At 45.4% G+C, this 26,221-nt stretch overlaps 1 protein-coding gene across 1 annotated transcript in view; it reads left to right on the top strand.

Moving 5' to 3' along the window:
* The first annotated feature begins 18,051 nt into the window (after positions 1-18,051).
* Positions 18,052-26,221, top strand: part of ADAMTS6 (ADAM metallopeptidase with thrombospondin type 1 motif 6) — a 311,564-nt gene continuing 303,394 nt past the window's right edge. The window contains exon 1 of the mRNA XM_039545681.1: positions 18,052-18,248. The gene's annotated coding sequence lies outside the window, so the exon portion shown is untranslated. The remainder of the gene's footprint in view (positions 18,249-26,221) is intronic.

The raw sequence follows: 26,221 nt of genomic DNA, 5'->3' as shown, positions 1-26,221 counted from the left end.
ACATCCTTCCATGTAGGACTCAGACCAATTTAGCACATTACCCTGGACCCCTGCCACCTTTCTCAAGCAAGATAGCAGTATCTTTTGGTTGATAGTGTCAGTTTCTGTAAAGAGATCCAGAAGGATGGAGTGGACGTCTTCCCTCTATTGACAGGAAGAGATCATCCATTACTGCTGCTAAAATGTTTCCGTTCATGTCATGGCCTGTGTCCAGATTGTGCTGGGTCTAGAATATTCACTCTAATTAGAGGAGTTTGAAGTTGACTAGCTTCTCTGAGCTTGCTCTAGGGTGACCAGACAGCAAATGTGAAAATCAGGACAGGGAGTAGGGGGTAATAGGAGCCTATATAAGAAAAAGACCCCAAAATCGGGACTGTCCCTATAAATTCAGGACATCTGGTCACCCTAGCTTGCTCAGGAATGAGAGGTTTGACATTGGGTGGTACTTCACTAGAAGTGATGTATCTAGAATGGGTTTCTTCAATGTCGGTCAGACTATTGTATGTTTGAAGGAGGAAATTGATGCATATACTGTTTTGGTTAGGAGTGGCAAAAGGTGTTCATCACTCTTTCATGAGCTAGGAAGGGTATGGTCAGAATCACAAGTCTTGGGTAAAGTCTCCTTTATGGTAACCAGAACTTCTTGATGAGTGAATGTACTTGAACTCTGGGAATGCATTTGGACTACTGGTTGGTGAGTGCAGGTGGGACAGATCCAGGTTGTTTGGAAAACCTTCTGGAATGTTTGTGACCTCTTTGGAAAATTAGGATGATAGTTCTTATCAGGGCTTGGTAATCAGTTCTGCTGCAGGCTGCAGACACTAAGTAATCATTGATGAAGTTGTTTACCACCCTAGAAATCTCCTTGGGGTGGGATTTGGCAGCTTATATGGAGACTGATAGAAGGTTTTCTTGGCCTATAACCATTAAAAGAAGAGCACGTTCTAATGCTTACTTAAAAAAAATGGCCTCCAATATTAAATTTGTAGACAGAAATTTACATACATGATATTTACACCTGCATTTATTCTAATTAGATGTCATATGCCCTCACAAATTAAGGTAATTAAGTTTATAAATAAAGGGATAATAATAGTTATAGGCACTTATTTTTAGCTAGGCCTCATGCCAGCCTCCAATATTAATGGGACAATCTTGTGTCTGTAATGAAATCCAGGCACAAAACTGCAGGTGCAGTCATTTACACCAATAACTACATCTATTTAATAGTCTAAATACCTAATTTGTGGGTGAAATCCCGTAGTTAGGCTTCAAAATGGCTGTGGTTGTGGGTGCAAACAGCTAAAAATAAATGCTAACAACTATGATTCCTTTCCTGAAAAATGTGTAACTAAAAAAGCATGCACAGTACAGCACGAACAATATAGTTGAGCCTCATTGGTCTCCAGTGTAGCAGATGCACCACAGTATATGGTGTGCTTCTGTTTGCTTTTCCATCCCAGTTAATCCTCTGTATCTATAAATGTATCCCACTTTCTGTGCCCTCTCTTCTCTGCCTGATCTTGACAATTAAACATTAAAAAAAAAGTGTGAAATAAATAATGTAGTCATGATTTTTGCTATCAGTTTCAGCATGTGTTAACAGAGACCATAGAGTAAGATATTTATCACATGGAATGTTGACTCCAATAAATCAGTGTTTTTCATGGGGAGGGGATTGTTGCAATAGACAACTTTAAATCCCTTCTAACAATTTCCATAGATGATCACAAGGAGGTTGAGGCCTCTTTTGATCCTGAATAGCCATACAGTACAGAGACCAGAAAGAAAACCCCCATTATCTGACACATTGAAAAATAATTGCTCTGGCTGTCCTATGGCTATTTTATGTTAGACTGCAAAACTGTTAGCAGATACTGTGCAAGTCTGCTGAGCCATAATATTAAACTTTCTGAAAGTTTTTGAGAACAATTGAATCTGATCCTTTTTCAGTAACTTGTCTATTGACGCAAATAATCACTTAATGGCTATAGCAGGAACAGCAGCATGCTGAACCCAGTTTATATTTCAGTTCACTGATTGTGTCCGGAATATAGACCTATAACTAAAAAATTTCATTTTTAACTCTTTAGAAATGAAAAGTTGTTTTGGGATTTGATGCATAGCTGATTCTGGTTCCCAGCAATTTCAGAAAACCCTTGCGTGTAACTCACTGGTCTTCTCACTTTATTTGAAACGGTCTTTGGTTTAGTTTTATCTTTAAAATATAGCAATCTGAGTTTACCAAATAATAATCCAAAATGTATACATGAGTTAAAGCATTTCAAGAATATTCAGTAGAATACCATAATGTTAACAGGTCCAAATCCTAACCAAAGGAAATATAATCATTGTTCTAACTTGTGTTGGTTTGCCAATTAAGGGCCAAATTGGGTATGTTCAATTCTTTTCTATTTTTAAAAATCCATGCTCATTCTCAAATCTGACATTTAATACAAGCAGTCCTTGGACTTAAGACGCAATTGATTCCTGAAAATTACGTCTTATGTCAAAACATCGTAATTTGATTTTCCCATAGGAACAATGTCGGATCGAGTGTCGGAAAGTTGAAACTGATGTCGGAAAGTCAAAACTGAATGTCAATTTAGAAACATCGTAAGTGCCGTTCATCATAATTCGAATGTCATAAAGTCGAGGACTGCCTGTGTACACATTTATATTCATATTTATTATAAATCATACAAACAGGTGAGGGATCACCACTTGCTTCAGCAAATGTTAGTTGGGAGTATAAGATGCCTATCCATGTGAATACTATAATCCTCATTCAATCCAAATATTTCAGACAGATTTTTCATAAATCATGTGAGTTCTAGCCATCTAATTCCGATCAAATCACCTATATTTCTAATAGTTGTAGTCTGGTACTTCAGAGTTTTCATTCTATAATCAGAACTAACAAGTGACGTGTTAACTTTTGCATGTCCATGGAGAATGTCTACATAGTTTTCATGTATCTATATACCCTAGCCTTGAGCAGTGCTGCCAACCAGATTTTTCCAGAGGGAAGTTTTGTAGAGTTTGTCTCAAATATGCTTTTTATGGCTCTTACGGAAGACTGCTAAACAACTTATTCTGGAAATGGGACTACAACAAAACAGGAATACATATAGTGTGAGCCAAAAACTGGTCTCCTTCATCACATGAATAGGCTCATTGGGCCAAACACATCCTTGATGTAAATCCATTGACTTGGAAAACTGAAAATAGACAAAGTAATAAAACAGGCTCCCCACCTTCTGCACAAAACAATTCCCTAGCCTACATCCCTCTTTCTTGCCCCGCTAATATCATGAAGAGATGGAGTAACTCTCTAACTACTCTGCATCAGTCCTGGTAAGGAAAGGACCAGCTCCCTCAATTTACCTGGCAAACTAAGAGGAAGGTAGTGGTGGTTGGTGACTCTCTGAGGGAGACTGAGGCACCCTTTGTCAGCCTGACCTGGCATCCCAGGTGGTATGCTGTCTGCCAGTGGCCCATATCCGAGACATTATGGAAGAATTGTCGAGGATCATCCAGCCCTCTGACTACTACCCATGCTAATCATCCATGTGGGCACTAATGATACTGCAAGGTATGATCTTGAGCAGATCAGAAGTAACTACAGAACTCTGGGAGTAAGGATGAAGGAGTTGGGGGTGCAGCTGGTGTTCTCTTAGATCCTTCTGGTGAAGGGTAGGGTCCAGGTAGAGACAGATGCATCCTGGAGGTGAATGCCTGGCTGAGAGACTGGTGTCGCCAGGAGAGCTTCGACTTCCTTGACCATGGGATGCTGTTCTTGGAAGAATGACTGCTTCCAAGTCATTCTTCCAATGAGATGGGGTCCACCTATCGAGGAAGGAAAAGAGCATATTTGGATGCAAACTGGTTAACCTAGTGAGGAGGGCTTTAAACTAGGTTTGACGGGGGCAAATGACAAAAGCCCACAGGTAAATCCAAAACATGGAGACCCAGAAGAAGGGTTGGAATCTGGGAGGAGCATAGGCCATTATAGCAGGGATTGGTGACAGATTAGAGAGAACATAGGGGAAATCAAATCAATATCTTAGATGTCTGTATGCTAATGTGAGAAGTATGGGGAATAAGCAGGAAGAACTTGAAATGCTCGTTAATAAAAACAACTATGACATAGTTGGCATCACAAATTGGTTAAATACGCATGACTGAACTATTGATATTGAAAGGTATAGCTTGCTCAGGAAGGACAGGCAGGAAAAAATGGAAGGAGGTGTTGCCTTATATATAAAAAATATATACACTTGGACTGAGGCTAAAATGAAAATAGGAGACAGACTTGTTGAAAGTCTCTGGGTAAGGATAAAAGGGGTAAAAAAACAAGGGTGATGTCACGGTAGGGGTCTACTACAGACCACCTAACCAGGAAGAGGAGGTGGATGAGGCTTTTTTTAAACAACTAACAAAATCATCCAAAGAGCAGGACTTTGTGGTGATGGGGGACTTCAACTACCCTCACATCTGTTGGGAAAGTAATTGGTATGGCACAGATTGTCCAGCAATGTTCTTGGAATGTATTGGAGACAATTGGAAAAGGGCAAATATAGTGCCCACCCATAAAAAGGGAAATAAGGACAACCCAGGGAATTAAAGACCCAGAAAGATAATGGAGCAAATAATTAAGCAATAAATTTGCAAACACCTAGAAGATAATAAGGTGACAAGTACCAGTCAATATGGATTTGCAAGAACAAATGGTGTCAAACCAATCTGATAGCTTTCTTTGACAAGAGAACAAGCCTTGTGGATAGAATCATAGAATATCAGGGTTGGAAGGGACCTCAGAAGGTCATCGAGTGCACCCCCCTGCTCAAAGCAGAGCCAATCCCCAGACAGATTTTTGCCCTAGATCCCTAAATGGCCCCCTCAAGGATTGAACTCATAACCCTGGGTTTAGCAGGCTAATGCTCAAACCACTGAAGCGGTAGAAGTGATATATCTTGACTTCAGTAAGGCTTTTGATACTCTCTCATATGACCTTCTCATAAACAAACTAGGGAAATAAAATCTAGATGGAGCTACAAGAAGGTGGGTGCACAACTGGTTAGAAAACTGTTCCCAGAGAGTAGTTATCAGTGGTTCACTGTCAAGCTGGAAGGGCATATTGAGTTGGGTCCCACAGGGATCAGTTCTGGGTCCAGTTCTGTTCAATATCTTCATCAATGATTTAGATAATGGCATAGAGAGTACACTTTTAAAGTTTTGCGAGTGATACCAAGCTGGGAGAGGTTACAAGTGCTTTGGAGGATTGGATTAAAATTCAAAATGATCTGGACAAACTGGAGAAATGGTCTGAAGAAAATAGGATGAAATTCTCTAAGGACAAATACAAAGTACTCCACTTAGGAAGGAACAATCAGTTGCACACATATTAAATGGAAAATGACTGCCTAGGAAGCAGAAAGAGACCGGGAGGTCATAGTGTATCACAAGTTAAATATGAATCAACAGTGAAACACTGTTGCAAAAAAAGCAAACATCATGCTGGGATATATTAACAGGAGTGTTGTAAGCAAGACATGAGAAGTAATTCTCCTGCTCTATTTTGCGCTGATTAGGCCTCAACTGGAGTATTGCGTCCAGTTCTGGGCACCATATTTCAGGGAAAATATGGACAAATTGGAGAAAGTCCAGAGAACAGCAATAAAAATGATTAAAGGTTTAGAAAACATGACCTGTGAGGGAAGATTGAAAAAATTGGGTTTGTTTAGTGTGTAGAAGAGAAGACTGAGAGGGGACATAACAGTTTTCAAGTACATAAAAGATTGTTACAAGGAGAAGGAGCAAAATTAACCTCCTTAACCTCTGAGGATAGGACAAGAAGCAATTAAATTGCAGCAAGGGCAGCTTAGGTTGGACATTAGGAAAAACTTCCTAACTGTCAGAGTGGTTAAGCACTGGAATAAATTTCCAGGGAGGTTGTGGAGCCTCCATCATTGGAGATTTTTAAGATTGGGTTAGACAAACACCTGTCAGCCATAGGCGGCAGGTTTGTATAATTTTTGGTGGGGCCCAAAATGGTGGTGCCCCCCCGCTCCCGCCCTGTAAGCCGATATAAAATGAAGCTACAACGCGTCAGCGCCACAAGATTACAAGGGTCAATTAAAAGTGGAAAGTCAGAAGCAGCACTTGCCTACTTCAATATACAGTATTATATTTTGTTGCACCTGTTGTGATGAAGTGGGAATGTTCTTAATATTTTCTCTGAATACTGTGTGGGTGCCTCAGTTTCCCCTGCAAGATGCCAACTGAAGGTGTTGGGGACAAAGAGATCAGGTGGCCTCCTTGTCCAGAAGAGACACAGAGGCCAGAGGAGGGAGTGTCAGTTTGGAGCTGGCTGGGGAAATGGGGAGAGACTCAGAACTTGGTTCTGGGCTCCCCACCCCGCAAGATGGACCTGACAGAGGGGTTCTGTTTTCTGTACCAACAAGCTCTGTTTAAACTGTGTTCCTGTCATCTAATAAACCTTCTGTTTTACAGTCTGGCTGAGAGTCGCATCTGACTGCGGAGTTGGGGTGCAGGGACCTCTGGCTGCCCCAGGACCCTGCCTGGGTGGACTCACTGCGGAAAGTGCATGGTGTGGAAAGGCATGCTGAATGCTCTGAGGTCAGACCCAGGAAGGTGTAAGCTTCTTGCCCTGGAGACAGTCTGCTCAGAGAGGAGGCTCCCCCAGAGTCCTGACTGGCTTTGAAGGAGTGGTTCCAGAGCATCCCAGCATCCCCTTCCACCCCATGCACTTCCCAGAAGTCCGCAAAGGCACTAACACTCCCTCCTCTGGCCTTTGTCAAGAAGGCTAACAGCATTTTGGGCTGTATAAGTAGGGGCATTGCCAGCAGATCGAGGGACATGATCATTCTCCTCTATTCAACATTGGTGAGGCCTCATCTAGAGTACTACATGCAGTTTTGGGCCCCACATTGCAAGAAGGATGTGGAAAAATTGGAAAATCCAGTGGAGGGCAACAAAAATTATTAGGGGGCTGGAGCACATGACTTCTGAGGAGAGGCTGAGGGAACTGGGATTGTTTAGTCTGCAGAAGAGAAGAATGAGGGAGGATTTGATAGCTGCTTTCAACTACCTGATAGGGGGTTACAAAGAGGATGGATCTAGACTGTTCTCAGTGGTAGCAGAGGACAGAACAAGGAGTAATGGTCTCAAGTTGCAGTGGGGGAGGTTTAGGTTGGATATTAAGAAAAACTTTTTCACTAGGAGGGTGGTGTAACACTGGAATGGGTTACCTAGGGAGGTGGTGGAATCTCCTTCCTTAGAGGTTTTTAAGGCCCAGCTTGACAAAGCCCTGGCTGGGATGATTTAGTTGGGAATTGGTCCTGCTTTGAGCATGAGGTTGGACTAGATGACCTCCTGAGGCCCCTTCCAACCCTGATATTCTATGATACTCTAAACTGACCACCAAATTTAAGTTGCGTGTTTTTCCCGTCAGGTGAGGACTCTGGGGCAGGGCTGGGGATAAGGAACTTGGGGTGCAGACAGGCTGCCCCAGGGCTAGGGCCAAAGAGGACTCCCCTCCACCCTCCCTGGCAGCAGCAAGCTCCAGGGGAGGGACCCCTCCTCTCCCCCGCAGTTCACTGCACATGCTCCTAGGTCCCTCATGTCCAGAAAGCCCACTCGCCTCCCCTATGGTGGGTACCGAGGGGGGAGGTTGCCATTACGTGTGGCCTCCCCTGCTGCCACCCCTCACCATAGCCTCACTGGGGATGGGGCTGCCCCTTGCCCAGCATGGTGCAGGAGTGGGGACTGCAGGGTGGTAGCTGGGGAGGGGCACAGTATCACAAAATTCACCTAAGCCCCAGCTGCACAGGTCTAGGAAGCTCCCCTCCCCAGTGGTGTAGCCAGGTTCTAACAGGGGGAGCGAACACGTAAAAAAAGATGCCAGCCAACATATCCAATTACTAATCAGGTAGTTCTATAACAGGCTATAACAGGCTGCCCTGGACCCCATCACCCCCTGAAGCACAAGGTAGGGGTAGGCACCACCATGTTGTGCAACAAACACTTGACAAAATTACTGGACTTAGTGATGGACAATGCGGGCAGGTGGGTATTATGTCATTCAATCATTCAACCCATAAAATTGCACACATTTTGCCTCAGTGAAATTAAATATCCAGAGAATTACTGGGCCTGTGATGATGACCAGGGCTTGCTCACCTGTGGCTCCCCCTCCCTGTGCTGTGGAGGCACAGCCAGGCAGGTCTGCATCTGCAGGCAGGCACCCTGCCTTGTGTGCAGCTCCCGTGGGCCCTGATAGCCCCTAGACTGGGAGCCTCCCGGCCAATGGAATGGGCTGGGCTGGGCTGGGGGGCGGAAGGCAAAGGGGGAGATTGTAGGGAGCTTTGGAGGAGGGGAGGCAGTGGGGGACGGGAGTGGGCTGGCACAAAGGGGAGGGCTCTCTGGAGAGGAGTGACAGGGGCACGGGGGTCATTGGGAGTCTCTCGAGGGGGCAGAGGGTTGTGTGGGTCTCTGTGGGGCAGGGAGCTGTGATGGGCAGAGCCAGCTGCAACCTGGGTCTGCTCTGTGGGGGGTGTTGCTATAGTCCCCTCAGGAAGCTCCCCCCATCCTGTGTATTTTATACCAGCCCCAGGGTGCCCATTGCTGCTCCTTTCCCCGCCCACGGCTCCATCTGTCTGTCCCCACAACCTCCCAGCTGTGTCCGTCTGTCTGTCCTCACAACCCCCCTGGCTGTGTCCTGGTGTGTGTCTGTCCCACAACCCCCTGGCTGTGTCCTTGTGTCTGTCTGTCCCACAACCCCCAGCTGTGTCTGTCTGGCTGCCCCCACCACCCCCGGCTGTGTCTGTCTGTCCCCCCCCCGCTGTGTGTGTCTGTCCCACAACCCCCTGGCTGTGTCCTTGTGTCTGTCTGTCCCACAACTCCCCGGCTGTGTCTGGCTGGCTGCCCCCACCACCCCCGGCTGTGTCTGTCTGTCCCCACCACCCCCCGCTGTGTGTCTGTCCCACAACCCCCTGGCTGTGTCCTTGTGTCTGTCTGTCCCACAACTCCCCGGCTGTGTCTGTCTGGCTGCCCCCACCACCCCCGGCTGTGTCTGTCTGTCCCCACCAAACCCCCCTCCCCGGCTGTGTCCATGTGTCTGGCTGCCCCCACAGCTCACCGGCTGAGTCTGTCTGATAGGGACAGATGCTGCTGCTGCTCTGCCCAGGGCTCAGACGCTGCCGGTGGCTCGCTCCCCCTCCCTGCTGTGGAGGCGCAGCCAGGCAGCTCCGGCACCGCCCCCGGCAGCTCCCATTGGCTGAGGTTCCCGGCCAATGGGCTGTGAGCCCAGTTGCTGCTGGGGCCTCTCCGGCGAGCTGCTGCTGCGGTGAGAGCGCCCGGCATTGCAACGCGGGGACCCCCAAAGCACAGGGCCTGGGGCCCAAACATTGGTGGAGCTGGGCCCAGCTTCTGGATTATACGGGCCCATAGAACTCGCCGCCCATGCTGTCAGCGATGGTCTAGATAATACTTAGTCCTGCCTTGAGTGCAGGGGACTGGACTAGATGACCTCTCAAGGTCCCTTCCACTACAATTCTGTGAAAAGTCCTTTCTTTCAATTTGTTGAGGAGCGCTTGTTTTCTAGCAATCAAACTACCACATGCTCCATCTAATTTTTTCATTGCCTGGCTGAGTGTTACTCCACTAGGGAAGAACCTGTCCCACACTAAGATGATGGGGGGTGTACTGGGCGCACACACAGTGACACTCTCAGTTTCATTTCCAAGATTGACTGCCATGGCTGTTGGCCTAGTCGTACTCTGTCATGCCATCTCATAGAAGCAGAAGGCTTGGATGTCCATGTCATGCCAAAATCAGCATTACGCAAGTGTTTTGAAAAGGGAACTAGTCCTTAGAAAAGGTTGCAAATCTCCAAAGCTGTGTTTAAAGAAAGGCATTCTTGTGTATAGCAGTGGTTTAGTGCTGGAAACTAAAATGTGGACATAAACCTGGGAATGCTTTTTATGTATTATTTTTTCAAATGTATTGTGATGAGTTTGGTCACAGACATCCCCTTGGGACTGGCCCCTGACATGCTGAAACTCTCTCTTTATAGCTTTGGCACAAGGCGGGAATCCTTTGTCCCTCTCTCGGTTCCCACCCTTCCTTCTAAATGGAAAAGCACCAGGTTTAAGATGAGTATCAGAGGGGTAGCCGTGTTAGTCTGGTTCTGTAGAAGCAGCAAAGAATCCTGTGGCACCTTATAGACTAACAGATGTTTTGCAGCATGAGCCAGGTATATATATATAGCAAAGCAAGAAGCAGCTAGAGATAACGAGGTTAGATCAATCAGGAGGATGGGGCCCTGTTCCAGCAGCTGAGGTGTGAAAACCAAGGGAGGAGAAACTGGTTCTGTAATTGGTAAGCCATTCACAGTCTTTGTTTAGTCCTAAACTGATGGTGTTAAATTTGCAAATGAATTGGAGCTCAGCAGTTTCTCTCTGGAGTCTGGTCAGGTTGAAGTGTTCTCCTACAGGTTTTTGTATATTGCCATTCCTAATGTCTGATTTGTGTCCATTTATCCTTTTCCTTAGAGACTGTCCAGTTTGGCCGATGTACATAGCAGAGGGCATTGCTGGCATATGATGGCATATATTACATTGGTGGACGTGCAGGTGAATGAACCGGTGATGGTGTGGCTGATCTGGTTAGGTCCTGTGATGGTGTTGCTGGTGTAGATATGTGGGCAGAGTTGGCATCGAGGTTTGTTGCATGGGTTGGTTCCTGAGCTGTGCAGTTGCTGGTGAGAATATGCTTCAGGTTGGCAGGTTGTCTGTGGTGTGGGATCATTGTCCAGGATGGGTTGTAGATCCCTGATGATGTTTGAGCTGGGGAGTGTAGGTGCTGGCCAGTGGAGTCCTGGTGGTTTCTTTCGTGGGCTTGTCTTGCAGTAGGAGGCTTCTGGGTACACATCTGGCTCTGTTGATCTGTTTACTGTAGTCTTGAGAATGCTTGGTGGAGATTTTCTAAGTGTTGGTCTCTGTCTGACAATGGATCTTGTGGTGTGCCGGGATGGAAGCTGGAGGCATGAAGGTAGAGATAGGTCCAGGCTGAGGTTGATGGAGGATGGGTCCAGATGATGAAGATGTCATCAATGTAGCGTACCAAGTAACATGATCACATGTCACTATAAGACCTTATTCTCCATTCTTTCAGGATTGGCCTGCAGGTACCCAGGAAAGTTTGCGAGTAAACAGAGCCATTTACAACCAATTGTCCTGGTTAATGGGAGCCATCAAGATTCCAAGCCATTATTAATGGCCCACACTTTGCATAATTACAGTAGGACCTCAGAGTAATACTTCAGATTTCTAGTTTTAGATACAAGAATGATACATACATACAAATAGGATGAACACACTCAGTAGGTTATACGCTTTGTAATGATACCTTACAAGAGACCTTTTGCGTAAAGCATATTCCAGTTACATTATACTCACACTCATAATCATATTTCCATAAACATACAGAGTGTGTCACATATATGACCAAGCTGAATCTTTTAACAAGCAGTAAACATACGGGTTAGTCTATATTGCACACCAAGAGATTCAATGGGGGTCACTAGTAAAAAATATTACAAGACATCAATAGTAATATTAGTTTAAGTAACCCTAGCATCATGATAGCTCACCATGCTTGTGATAGTAGGGTCAGAATTAAAATGGCATGGAGAGGTAAATACAGTACAATGGGGATGTACATGTGAGGTCCAGCCTCCTTAGAGGGAGTAGAAGGAGGGAATGCTGAAATATCAAGCTGCCCTACCCTGAAGAAGCCTCTCCACAGAATTTGGGATCTATGTGTAAGGAGCAGATTGACTAGGGAGATGTGCAAACAGACTTGACCTCTGGCAGATCTCCTGAGAGTCCTGGGGTCTGGAAGCCAAACCACCTGTTTTCCCAAACGGGCAAATCCTACCTTTTGACAGAAGAATGTGTAAGGCAGAGTTTCTAGTCCCTTACATGGAATTTACTACACAGAGAACGATTTTGGCCTAAAGTCCTGATATCCAGTACTATCTACACGTCATGGGAAAAAACGGTAAAACATTTAAACCTAAATTCTGTAGTACTCAGTATCTCAGAATAGTACTGCAAAATCCACAGTATATGTCATTTTTATATGCCCATCACCATAATATCTGGTTTCAGAGTGGTAGCTGTGTTAGTCTGTATCAGCAAAAAGAACGAGAAGTACTTGTGGCACCTTAGAGGCTGACAAATTTATTTGGGCATAAGATTTCGTGGGCTAAAGCCCACTTCATTGGATGCATGCAGTGGAAAATACAGTAGGAAGATATATATACACAGAGAACATGAAAAAATGGGTGTTGTCACACCAACTCTAACAAGACTAATCAACTAAGGAGGGCTATTATCAGCAGGAGAAAAAAACCTTTTGTAGTGATAATCAGGATGGCCCATTTCAAACAGTTGACAAGAAGGTGTGAGTAACACTAGGGGAAAAATTAGCCTGGGGAAATAGTTTTTACTTTGTGTAATGACCCATCCACTCCCAGTCTTTATTCAAGGCTAATTTAATGGTGTCCAGTTTGCAAATTAGTTCCAATACTTCAGTTTCTCCTTAGAGTCTGTTTTTGAAGGGTTTTTTTGTTGGAGAATTGCAACTTTTAGGTCTGTAATTGAGTGACCAGGGAAGTTGAAGTGTTCTCCGACTGGTTTTTGACTGTTATAATTCTTGACATCTGATCTGTGTCCATTTATTCTTTTGCATAGAGACTGCCCGGTTTGACCAATGTACATGGCAGAGGGGCATTGCTGGCACATGATGGTATATATCACATTGGTAGATGTGCAGGTGAATGATCCTCTGATGATGTAGCTGATGTGATTAGGTCCTATGATGGTGTCTGGGTGTCTGATCTATATCTTTGAACAGTATTTGTTAGTATTTTTTCTTCGAGTGCCTTTAACAGACATTCACAGATTTCTTTGATATTAAGCAAATATGCGAAGGAAAGTTCTGAAATATAAAGGACAGAAATTAAAGTAAATTGAATTATACCATGTTAAGTTGGGACAGAGACCGACTTTTTATTCTGTGTTTGTATAAAGCTTAGCACAATGGAGTCCTTGTCCATAACTAGGGCTCCTAGGTGCTACAATAATTAATTAATAATTTGTATGTTCGTTTTCTTCAGTATGAAGCTATAAAAAGGTCCTTTAGGTGATGGCAGATTGCTAATATTTAAATATTACGAAGTATTATTCTTTCACTATATATTGTTGGAATTTTTTCTATGTATTCTGGGTGATCATCCTCAGGTCTCCATTGAGCTGACCAGAAGGAGAGGAAATAAAAATGTCTTGGAAGAAGCATACATGCAAGCATACATACCTAAATGGGTGGGAAACAAGAAGCTTATTTTACTAAGGGTATGGCTACACTTGCAGCCGTACAGTGCTGCTGCGGGAGCGCTCCTGCGGCAGCGCTTTGAAGTGCGAATGTGGTCGCAGCGCCAGCGCTGGGAGAGAGCTCTCCCAGCGCTGCAGGCACTCCACCTCCCTGTGGGGATTAGCTTACAGTGCTGGGAGCCGCGCTTACACTGGCGCCTTGCAGCGCTGTAACTTGCTGCCCTCAGGGGGGTGTTTTTTCACACCCCTGAGCGAGAAAGTTGCAGCACTGTAAAGCGCCAGTGTAGCCAAGGCCTAAACGTGGACAGCCCACCAAAGACTTAAAGATTTCTCTTCTGGTTTCACTAAAGTTAATGGCAAAATTTCCAGGATTGGGCTCAAAAATACCTTTAAATATAAAACATTGTTTACATAAAGTTTAAAACAAATGTTTATTTAATCACAAACTCTGTGTAGCAATCTTTAGTAGTCAGTGACAGGCAGGCTACAGGATTTAAAGGCCTAAAGTGAAGTCAGGGGTGCTTAATGCTTCAGCAAATCATTCTCATGATTAGAAAAGACTGGCAAACAAGTTAACGTGTAGAGTAAAGTACACTATGCTCAATAAATCTGTAATCCCATCCAGGGCTTCTGGTGACATAATTACTCAAGTGGTTTATTAATGTCACCAGAACCCCAAAATGGAATTATTGTCTTTGCCATGTGATAGTACAACAGCGCCTGTCACACTTAGCAAAGCCTTTTCTATATTGTGACTCTGCATACTGTTTGCTGTGTGGTTCCTTTTTTTAAAAAAACCTGTAGGCTCTCAAAAATTCCATATGATTATTATTCAGATACCGGCTGTTGAAACAAAAAATAAACAAACATTAAATAAACATACTGCTAATTTTAGTTTAGCTTAATTAAATTTGAAGCAAGGCTTACTTTGAAAATATCCATTTTATGCAGTAGAGTGGGAGCAGCAATCCACCCAACAGTTTCCTTTACAATGCTACTAACTTTACACAGTGGAGCATAGGACACCAGCATTCCCCCCTCACATTGCCCCAGGCTCAGGAAGGTGGGGAGGAAACTAGCTGTCTCTCCTAACAATCTGATCTTTTCAGAAGTGGAGAGCAAAGTAACAGCCAATACCTCCCCCCATTCTCCATACTGTTGCCTGAAGGAAAGGTGATAAAGAATAGTCCACTAAAGTTCGGTAGTTTTTTTTTTTTTAATGCAGTTTCAGTTGACTTGAAACTATTCATGAGTTTGTGTTGACTTTGCCAAATAGTTTTGACCAAACCAAAAGACTCAATGTTTCAGTAATATTGAAACAAAATGTTTCCATGCAACTTTTTTTTTGTTTCTAGACATTTTTGCAGAAGGATAAGATTCACAAAACATGGGGGGAAGGAAGCAATCTCCATTATAGCCTTTAGCCTAGTGATTAGGGTGTTTGCTCTCCTGATATCTGGGAGACTATGCTTCAGTTTTCCTCTCTGCCTAATGAGAAAGAACATGAACTCAGATCTCAGGTTGTAGGAGACTGGCCTAACCACTGCACTATACTGGTATTGCAGTCCCTCAGTTTTTCCTGTTGAAGCACTTCTATTTTGTATAATTAAATAGTCAGTGGTAGAGGGTCTTTAATTTGGGCCCCCTACATAGCAGGTAAGTGCCCTAACCACCAGGCTTATATAGTCATTCTCACTTTCATTTCTGGTCAATAACTATTCATTGTCATTATGAACTGCTACTTTGAGTAACCCACTATGAATGAGCCAAAACTGATTGATTCAACCCAAAATGAAACTTTTTTTTCTTCAGAATTGCCAATAAACTAAAAAATCCATTATTCCAGCAGCTCTACTCACCATCACCTTTTGCTTTTTGACTGGTTCTTGTGTGACAAGTGAATGTGATCACATGATAAATAATTTGCTGCAGCTGAAGTTTTGAAATAATCTATTATATAAACACTACATACATCAACTGAAAAAAAAATTATGTTTATCCATATCCTTTATTACACAGCTGTTGCATGCACACCACAGAGAAACAGAACCCACACAGGCATAAACACACACTGAAACACCAGGCACACCCTGGAAAACTGGATGCATATTGGAAAACAACACAGAGAAAGGCACAAATCCCACAGAATAACACATGCAAAGCGTAAAGAACACAAAATACATACATAGAATGCACACAGAAGGAGTAAATTTCTGTTTCCTAAAGTCCATCCACTGTAATCTTCCCTTTACTGCTTTCAGACGCAGGATGGCGCTCTTTGAATAAGCAATTATATCAAGGGCAACAAGCTCATATCTCGAGAACAAAACATTTCTTTTGAATACTGGTATTTCTTAGAACCACTTTTTCACAGTTCAGCTAAGGCGTGCAGTTACACTCTTATTTATTTGTAGTATAGAGACGCTGTCACATTACTTTGGTTAAAGACTACGACAGGATCTCATCAATAAGTGTTTATAATACATCCAACGGCCAGTCAGGTAGTATTTCAGTACGACAAATGCCAGCTATTTCCCCCAGGTTTTTGTGTTACTCGTTAGAGCTACTGTTAAAAGCAGTTTAATATAATTAAGTGTAGAAATCCAATTTCACTATAATGGCTCTTTATCTTAAAAAATAAAACGTGCTGCGCCATATGGAGTGTGTTTATTTGAAATTGTCAATGCCAACCACAGGACCTATTTCTACATTTAAAATGGCACATAGCCAAATCCTGATTAAGGTCACGATGAGGACTATTGACTCTGCAGACAGATGCTTTTCCCTTTCAGCACTTAAAGAAGAATCGGAATAACTGTATTCTTGGACCTTTCCAGTCTGAATAATTTCATACTTCAGCCAACTATTCATGGATTCACCAGAAGAATTACACCTACTACCTCCGGCGTAGGATGAAAACAAATCTCATCAGATGGGAAATAATGTTAGCAGAAGTTTGAAACCTTAGAGCCTAGATTCTGGAAGGATTTTTGATCTCTCTTCTTTTGGCAATCGGAAATGGACTAGGCGGTTATGCGAGCTGGAATTCCAAGGCGCCAATTCCATCCTCTCGCCCCCCAAAAAACCCAGACTCATCATTAGCCTCGCTGAACATAAATGATTCAGCAGAGCACGCTGCTCAAAGGCAACATTGTCCTATACTATTTTCACCTTTTCCCTGTTTCCGATTTGTATGTCAGATTTTGTTTACGATCCAACTACGTGGAAAATAATATTTGCGCTCCCCTCGCCTCCGACGAGTGCCAGCTGGTTTCATTGCAAATGAAAGTGAAAGTGTTTGTGCTACGTGTTTTATTATTTGATCTGTAAAGTCAAGGCTGAACGCATGTGGTGCGTGCGGGCCAAATGTTTGTTTTGTTGTCGTTTCTTCAGTGAAAGGCTGAGCTTGGGTTTTTGGTTTTCTCTCTGCCTCCCAAGTTAGTTTTCATTGCTGCAGTCACTGATATTTCATGCAATGAACTTGCATTAAAAAAAATACCCACCCTGGCAAGTACCAACGGGTCGCTAATAATACAACTTTTTGTAAAGCCTTTCACAGAGCCCAGGGTCAGTGAACAGACAGCAAATGAGCCGTTTTGAGTGATAAATCTTCAGACTGCTCTAGTTTCCTCTTTCATGGTCATTCTTACTAGTAAAGAAGACAGAGTAGATATACACCTATGTCCCTATATGAAACACATGCACCAGTATATATAGTGTCAGAGCTATTACACAACCCTTTACAGAGCCACAGATAACGACTTGTTTGTACCTATTATGTGGATCAGATCAAAAGGCTTCTTTATAAGGGTCTTAACGTCTGTTTACTGGGGAGCCACTCTTTAATAAGACCCCTTTCCAAAGACTCAAACCAGCGCTCTGCAGCCCCGCTTACACGCCTCCTGCCTCACCCCTCCCCCAACCCCATTCATTGGGCTGCGGTGTTGTACAACTTGCAGCATTTTCGCTGGTTTTGCACTCACACTAGAGCACTGCAGCCCAGGGGGCTTGCCAGTGACATTAACTCATAGTCCTTCCCCCTGCAGCCCAGGAGCTGTCTGTGAGGTGCCATGAGGCTCGGGCAGGGCTGGAGGGCCAGGTTCTCGCCCATTCACGTAGAGGACAAGTTTACATTATACCTTGTGAATCATTTTTCTCTGTCTCGCTTTTTTTTCCTCTCTCTCTCTTTTAGGTTACCCTGATTGTACCTCTGCATCCCCCTCCCCCTCCACGTGATGGGCCCGACATGCGCAGCAGCGCCAGGGGAGCCAGAGGCACATCTGCAGACTGACGTCAGTGTGCGCTCAGCCTCCCAGGCAAAGCTGCCAAAACTTCCCTCTGCTGCTGGAGCTCTAAACTTGGCTGCAGGCCGGCAGTGAGAAGAGATCTAGAGCTACTTCAACAAAACTTTCTTGAGTCCTCCCTGCTTGCTTTCTCTATCTCCCTTTCTCTCTCTCACCCTCCAGCTCTGGTGAGATTCACATGGTGCTTTGCCCAGAAGAAAGTGGCCAAGAAGAGGGTACTCACCCCCACCCCAAAATAAGTCTTTTCCTTTCTCCAGCACCCTCCCCCCCTTTTTTTAAACTTTTTCGGTTGGAAAGACAAAATGTGCAGGGTGATAGATTGGGTGAATTGATGGCATCCCTTTCTCTGCCAAGTCAGTCCGCTCTCTAAAAATCCCTTTTGGGAAGACTGGAGGATTTCACTTTGTTGGAGAATATAACTGGTGTGGCTTGAAAAAGGGGGAAAGCAGAGAGGAATACGGGACTCGTACAGTGCTATCTCTATTGTTTGAAATTTACTTTATATCAGAAATTGAAGAAAACGGTAAGAAAAGACTTCACGCTGTTCAATGAAACTCCTCCTTGTGCTTTTCTTGTCTGCTGAATAATGATGCATGTAGATCTTTTGGGGGATGGGGGAGGTTATACGGCACTAAGCGAGGTGGATTTGGAATAATTTCAGAGAGAAAAACCTCTGAGGCTGAGGATTACGAGAGGGGGAAGATATTTTCTATTGCAAAGAATAGTGTGATATTGTATAGAAAACCTTTTCAGGTTTAGACTAAAAATTGGTGGAAAATAGTCAAAACCTTTTTTTAAAAAGATTCGATTTAAAAAAAAACTCCTGTATTTTGTCGTGTCATGTCAGTGTCTACTTAAGCAGTCAGACAAGTGCATATTTTGTGTCTGGACTCAAAGGGTCCGCATTAATGTGATAGCTGCAGCCTGATGCTCTAGGAGATGTTAAGCTCTTAATAGGCTAATCAGCGAGATGGAAGCGTGTGTTTTTGATTTACTTCGAGCCATTTGAGATTTGCTAGACTCTTAACCCCACGGAGCCTTATTTATCGGTGTGTGGCTGTGTATATATCGCGTGGCACACAGTTCAAAGGATTTTTTTTTATTGGAGGGGGAATAATTGAAATCCCGCTTCCTGGTGATGTGTGTATAGTTCTTGTATTTGCTAATTTCTTTCATTGTACAAGAGGAAAAAGAGAAACACACACAGAGAGCGAGCGTCTCAGACTCTTGTTTTTATTTGGGCTGCCGGTGCAAAGCATTTGGGCCATATGCCAAGTGTCTGGGTCACACGCGTTTTATCCAAATAGATTTAGCGCTGCTGTCTGGAAATGAGCTGCTGAATGTTAACTTTAGGATCAACTCCACCAGAGCAGCTAGACTCTTCCCTTCCGTCTCTCTGGGGAAGAGAATGGTTCTTCTTTGTAATTTTAAGGTGGTGTGTGTGTCTGATTATCTCTCATTTTCTTTCATGCTGATATTTCATGTGAGGTTATTTTAAAAATATTTTTAGTTGCTAGTCCGGGTTTTTAGACATAAAACTGACAGCTAATCCCCCCATAAAGTTTCGATGACTTGAGGGGAGGAGTGCGGCAGACTAGGAGGAAAATGCCGTTCAGATAACTGCAATTTTGTTTCTCCCCCAAGGTGGTCGCTGATCTGGTGGTTTACATTACAACACACACAGCAACGCTTTGGTTGTTCCTGCTTTGGTTTTTGATTAATAAGTGGGTCGCAAAGCCCCCTCTTTCCCTTTGTGTTTACTTTTCTTGCATTTTCTCCTCCCCCACACATTTATTTTCAACGAGCCCTCTAAAACGAGGTCTGCGGGTCGCTATTTGAGTCTGTATAGCTCCCAGGGGCAAATCTCTCTCTAATCCTCGGGCTTTTGAAGCAGGGCAATGCCTTTCATGGCTAGCCCAATACCTGTAATTGATTTTGTTTTTGTTTTATTCCCACCCCCTACTTGTCCTCCTTTGCCCCTCCCGCCGCATTTCCTTAGCAACCAATCGCACTATCAATGATCACTGACTGCTCCTGTCCTTTCAAGACACGGCTCTGTCCCAAGCCCTACCCGTCGCTGTGACTTGCGTGTGAGAAGTAGCGAACGGGAGTGAGCGGAAGGAAGGGGGAGGGGTTGCACCTTGAGCGGTATAGAACACGGCCGTAGACCAAACAGTGTTTGCTCCCAGATACAGCTGACGACCAACCCTGTGTGTCTAACCTGAAGATTGCTCATGCAGTGAGAGACGTTACTCCTGAGGAGAGGAAATGTGGTTTATCTTTATGATTAGCGATAACTGTAGGTTATTTTTAGCTGTAGGCATAACTCCCAAATATGTCATTTCCCTCAATTTCTTCTACGTGGGGCTCTTTACTGATAATGCCTGATCCCCCCCCCCCAAACTGAAACCCGTGGTTTGTTTATTGACATGCCCTGATGTCGTTTAATGAGAGGTTATTGGACCTCGGGTGCTGCCGCAAGACCTAATACCATCCGAGGACAGACTAGCCGGGAGATGCTGTTTGGGATGAACGAGCTGCTAAGGGAGAACGATCAGTTTGAGCTTGGCGTCCCAGGGTGACTGAGCAGAGGCAGCTCCGTACTGTTGCCCGCGGCAGAGGCTGAGGGGAGGAGGAAGGACATGGGCGGGGGCTCTGCCTGTCTCATGAGACGTGTGCCTCTTATTAGGTCACGGGAGGGAGTCCCTGAGTTCACCTACCCCCGCCCTGAAAGTACAGGATGGTTGCCTCTAGGAAGTCGAAACCAAAGCTCCCTGGACCACAGTGCGCCTGCAGCGGGACAAGTAGTACCACGTGTGGCTCCGTCTCTCAAACTATCCCTCACTGAGTGAAAAAGGAAACCCATGTGTGTCAGGGTTTGGCTACACTTGCAGCTGTGCAGCGCTGGGAGTTACAGCTGTCTTCGTACAGCTGTGTAGGGAAAGTGCTGGAGTGTGGCCACACTGACAGCTACCAGCGCTGCAGTGTGGCCACATTTGCAGCATTTGCAGCGGTGTTGGGAGTGGTGCATTATGGGCAGCTATCCCACAGAGCACCTCGTCCCATTTAGGCGCTGTGGGTTGCGGGAAGGGGGCGGAGGGTGCGGGTCATTCTGCTTCCTGTCCCAATGCCCTGTGATGCATCGCTTCACATCCCAGCAATCCCTGTTTTTCCGTCCACGTTTGGCGCCATCTTGACTCTCTCAACGGTTTCTGTGCAGCACAATTTCTGTGGGAAATGGAGCCCGAACTACTGAGGAGTATGCTGCCGAGTCTCACCAGCACATCACGTTTGGCAGTTGAGCTATTCCTTAAGATCCAAAGTGATGAGGAGTCTGACGATGATAGCGAGTTGTCTGACGCATATGACACTAAATTGCTTCTGGCATTCACGGAAATGCTCAGCACTGTGGAACGCCGCTTTTGGGCTCGGGAAACAAGCACTGAGTGGTGGGATCACATCGTCATGGAAGTCTGGGATGACGAGCAGTGGCTGCAGAACTTTCAGATGAGAAAAGCCACTTTCATGGGACTGTGTGAGGAGCTCGCCCCCACCCTGCGGCGCAAGAACACGAGATGGAGAGCTGCCCTGCTGGTGGAGAAGCGAGTGGCTATTGCAATCTGAAAGCTGGCAACTCCAGACAGCTACTGATCGGTCGGGAACCAGTTTGGAGTGGGAAAATCAACTGTTGGAATCATGTTGATGCAAGTTTGCAGGGCCATTAATCGCATCCTGCTAAGAAGAACCATGACTGTGGGGAACGTGCAGGACATTGTGGATGGCTTTGCACAAATGGGTTTCCCTAACTGTGGAGGAGCGATAGATGGGACATATATTCCTATTCTGGCACCACCCCACCTAGCATCCGAGTACGTTAATCGGAAGGGGTATTTCTCTATGGTTCTCCAGGTGCTTGTGGATCACAGTGGGCATTTCATTGACATTAACACAGGCTGGCCTGGAAAGGTGCATGATGCACGCATCTTTCAGAACGCTGACCTGTTCAGGAGGCTGCAGGCAGGGACTTTTTTCCCAGACTGGAAGATCACAGTAGGGGACGTCGAAATGCCCATTGTGATCCTTGGAGACCCTGCTTACCCATTAATGCCTTGGCTCATGAAACTGTATACAGGGAAGCTTGACAGGAGCAAGGACCCGTTCAACTACAGGCTGAGCCGGTGCCGAATGACTGTGGAGTGTGCTTTTGGCCATTTAAAGGAGCGCTGGCGATCTCTGTATGGGAAGCTAGACATGGGGGAAAGCAGCATCCCCGCGGTTATATCCGCGTGCTGTACCCTCCATAATATTTGTGAAGGGAAGGGTGAAAGAGAGCAGGGCTACTAGAGAGGCCCAGCACAGGACTGCAAGGATTAGGGATGCCTTGAGGGAGGAATTTGAGCCTGAAAACCAACAGTAATGTTTGGTACCTTGCACGGGAGTGAAGTGCAGTGGTTACAATGTTAGTAGTTTCCGTGTTTCCTAAGCTGATTTGCAGTGCCTGTTTCTTTCCTGGGCTAAGGTATCTTTGACTTTCTGCAATAATAAAGACTGTTTTCAAAGCCAAGAATTCATTTATTGAAAAGAAAATAACTTTATTGACAGACACACAACATTTTAGGAACCTAAAAGGGCAGGGGGGTGGGATGGGGAACTGTACAGTCACAGGTTTGAATATGTCCTGTCTGGAGTGCTGTGCAATGACTGCTGCACTTCAGGATGCCTATACTGCATGGTAATGGGGGTTGAGTGCAGAGGGTAAGGGTCGTAGTTCTCAGGGCTGGTTGGTGAACGTACAGGTGTTGGAGGCAGCTGGTGGTGGTAAGAACCTGGATGCTGGGGAAGGGGGTTTTGAGCTGACATTGGGGCACAAGGGAAAGAGCTTTGGGACGGGGGCAGGAGACCCGGCGCGGTAGTGCTCTGCCTGCATGGCTACGAGCACCTGGATAGAGTCCGCTTGGCGCGCCAGGATGCTTATCAGCTGCTTTATGCTTTTCTTCCTGGCCGCTGCGTTTTTCTGGCGGATCCTGCTTTCCCTTTCCCTCCAGTCCTGCAGTTTTTGATTCTCTGTGACAGAGTGATCCATAACTGCTTGCAGCATGTCTTTGCTTTTTCGCAGCTTCTTCCAGAGGTTTTGGAGTCTTTGAGCTGTTGATAACATGGGCAGCCGAGATCTCAAGGTTGCTTGTGGAAAGGCAAAAAAGGCAACACTTAACAGAGGCAGCATTGTTTATATCAGACAGTTATTCCCACACAGTGAAGGAGTTTACAGTCTTCACAATAGCATAATTTTCCCATACCAAAGAGAGCTCACATAACCCACAGGAGCCCCAAAATGGTGAGTAAGGGGGACTGATTGCTTCAGGGCTGTACTGTCCTCGGGGTTTCGGTGCATTGGGGAAAGCAAACAGCTGCAGGGGGCACCTACACTGAACACTCTCCCAACATTTTCTACAGGAGTTGATCCTGGAAGATATCTCGCTGCTGCGGGTCACCTGGGAAGAGCAGGAGGGTCTTCTACTGCAATGCAGATTCCACCCTGGCCCCTATGCATCTTGCCTGTGTCTTGCAATGGTCCCCCCACCCCTCGCAGGGGCGCGGACGTGTTAGCCTGACTGGGACAAGGACAACAGTGGCTCTCCCAATAAACTTGCGCAAGCGCATTGCCCACGCTCTGGCTGAAACTTTTGAAGAGATTACTGAGGCCGATTACTGTGACGTGATAGACCACATCAATGCACTATTCCACTAGGCATGCATGCATGCAGAACCCTCCCTCCTCTCCCGAAAAATGTCCATCCTGAAAATAAAAGCCGCTTACCGGAAACCCGCTCCTCTGTTTGTCCTCCACCAAGTACCTGCTGCTGTGACTGGCTACCTTCCTCCTGGCTTGAGAAGAGCTCCTGGCTGCATGCCTCCAGGGACTCCGGGGTGTCTCCCCCCCACCCCCGTACCCTCACTCTCAGTTTCCTCCTCCTCCCCCTCCTCCTCCCCCCCCGCTCTGAAGTGTCCATCGTGGTCCTGGAGTGGTGGTGGGGTTACCCCCAAGTATCGCGTCCAGCTCTTTGTAAAAATGGCAGGTCGTGGGGGCAGCGCTGGAGTGGCGGTTTCCCTCGCGGGCTTTGCAATAGGCACTCCGCAGCTCCTTCACTTTAACCCTGCACTTCAGCGCGTCCCGGTCATGGCCCCTTTCCAGCATGGTCCTTGATAGCTGCCCATAGGTATCGTAATTCCTACGGCTGGAGCGCAGCTGGGACTGCACAGCTTCCTCCCCCCAAACACTGATGAGGTCCAGCAACTCGCCATTGCTCCATGCTGGGGCTCGTTTGGCGCGTGGAGGCATGGTCACCTGGAAAGATTCACTGATTGCACTCCACACCTGGCTGAGCAAACAGGAAGGGGATTTTTAAAATTCCCGGGGTGTTTAAAGGGTGGGTCACCTGAGGCCAGGGCAGCAGAGTTTGAACTGATGAGAAGAGTGGCTGAACAGGCATTCTGGGATACCTCCGAATACCTCTGGAGGCCAATAACAGCGCTTTTGGTGGCCACACTGGTGGAGCAGCGCTGCATCATCAGCGCTGCAGTCATTATTCCCCAGGCAGACGTGGAGTACAGCCAGCGCTGTAGCCAGGGAGATACAGCGCTGTATGTGCCTTGCAAGTGTGGTCGGTGAGTGAGTTGCAGCGCTGTAAAGCCACCACCAGCGCTGTAACTCTCCAGTGTAGCCAAGCCCTCAGTGTAGCTATATGGTGTTATGGCCACTTATAGTTATTGCATTTGAACAGTAGCATAACAAGGAAGAAGAAATGGAAGTTTGGAACCAGTGGAAAGCTGCTAAACCCATCACCCCATAGCCCACAGAGCTCCCTGCTGTGTGTGCAGTTTTTAACAGCTCTATCTCAGATTTCGAAATACTTCTTGCATCTTTTCCTTCACCACTCTAGCATGGTGTTTTCATGTATGTGGTAGCTGTTGCATTTTGATAAATGTTAAGAAAATGAAATCACAAACTATTACCTTGGATATGCATATAGTTCATTCCCTATACAATTTATTTATTTATTAATGAACATTTAGGGCCGACAAAAGGTATCAGCTTGATAGCAGTGGAGACTGAAATCCTCAATTTATTCACAGAGCAGGTATGCAGTAGCCAGTGGAAGCTTGTACACACTTCTCCAGCTTTGGAAGGACCAGTCTAGAGTTGAGAGTGTGGTTCAGCCTCCATGTCCATTCTCAGTCTTAAGGCTTGGAGCAGTAGTATAAACACCCATGGCCTGTTTAGATAGTGCGTACACCATCTGCAGTGCTGCTGGAAAACAGACTAAAAAGTCAGTGAAATTTCCATCAAGTGTACTAACCCTCTTGGGGATCTTGTTGTGTGAACAATTGTCCCCTAAAGTATAGTAAGGGGACTATTCAGGACTTTCACTGCACTGTAGCAATGTCTACATAGGATGTTACTGCATTGCAAGCGGGCACACAGTAGATTCACACCTTGGCTTGCCATGTAGACAAGCCCTTACACTGAGACCATCAACCCATTTCATGCAGGCCACTGGTGTTTAGGTCACTTGTTCAAATTTTGGCCACTACTACTGACCAGTGTTAATTAGAACAAATGACGTAGAGATAAAAGGTACCATATCTGACTAGTAGTATTTTGAGCCATCTAGTCCCCTTTGGCTCTACAGTTGAAGGAGACTGTGCTGTTAGGACAATACATCATACACACATACAGAATATGAGCTTCCTACTGTGATGTTGTGGCTAAGAGGACTGGTGTGATCCTTGCATGTATAAAGAGGGGAATATCAAATAGGAGTCGAGAGGTGATACTAATTCTGTATACAGCATTCACAAGACCATTACTGGAATACAGTATCCAGTTTTGGTTATCCACACGTTAAAAAAATTGTTGACAAACTGGAAAGTGTTCAGAAAAGAGCTACAGAATTATTAGAGGCCTGAAAAACCTGCCTGACAGTGAGAGATTTAAGAAGCTCAATGGAATTGTAGACATGTAGGGCTGGAAGGGACCTTGAGAGGTCATCAAGTCCAGCCCCCTGCGCTGAGGCAGGACTAAGTAAACCTAGACCATCCCTAACAAGTATTTGTCCAATTTGGTCTTAAAATCCTCCAGATTTCCAAGAAAAACTATTCCAGAACTTAACTACTCTTATAGTTAGAAAGTTTTTCCTGATATGTAACCTAAATCTCTCTTGCTGCAGACTAAGCCCATTATGTATTGTCTCACCTTCAGTGGACATGGAGAACAATTAATCACTGTCCTCTATTGCCTTAACATGTTTGAAGACTGTTATCAGATCATCCCTCAGTCTTCTTTTCTCAAGACTAAGCATGCCTATTTTTTTAACCTTTTCTGATAGGTCAGGTACTCTAGCTGAGGTTTCACCAGTGATGAGTAGAGTAGGACAGTTACTGCCCATATGACACTCCTGTTAATAGACTCCAAAATAATATTAGCCTTTTTTCACA

The sequence above is a fragment of the Mauremys reevesii genome, linkage group 6 (assembly GCF_016161935.1).
Source record: "Mauremys reevesii isolate NIE-2019 linkage group 6, ASM1616193v1, whole genome shotgun sequence".
Taxonomy (NCBI): domain Eukaryota; kingdom Metazoa; phylum Chordata; order Testudines; family Geoemydidae; genus Mauremys; species Mauremys reevesii.
Note: the sequence above shows the minus strand (reverse complement) of the source record. Positions and strands in the feature narration are given on the sequence as shown.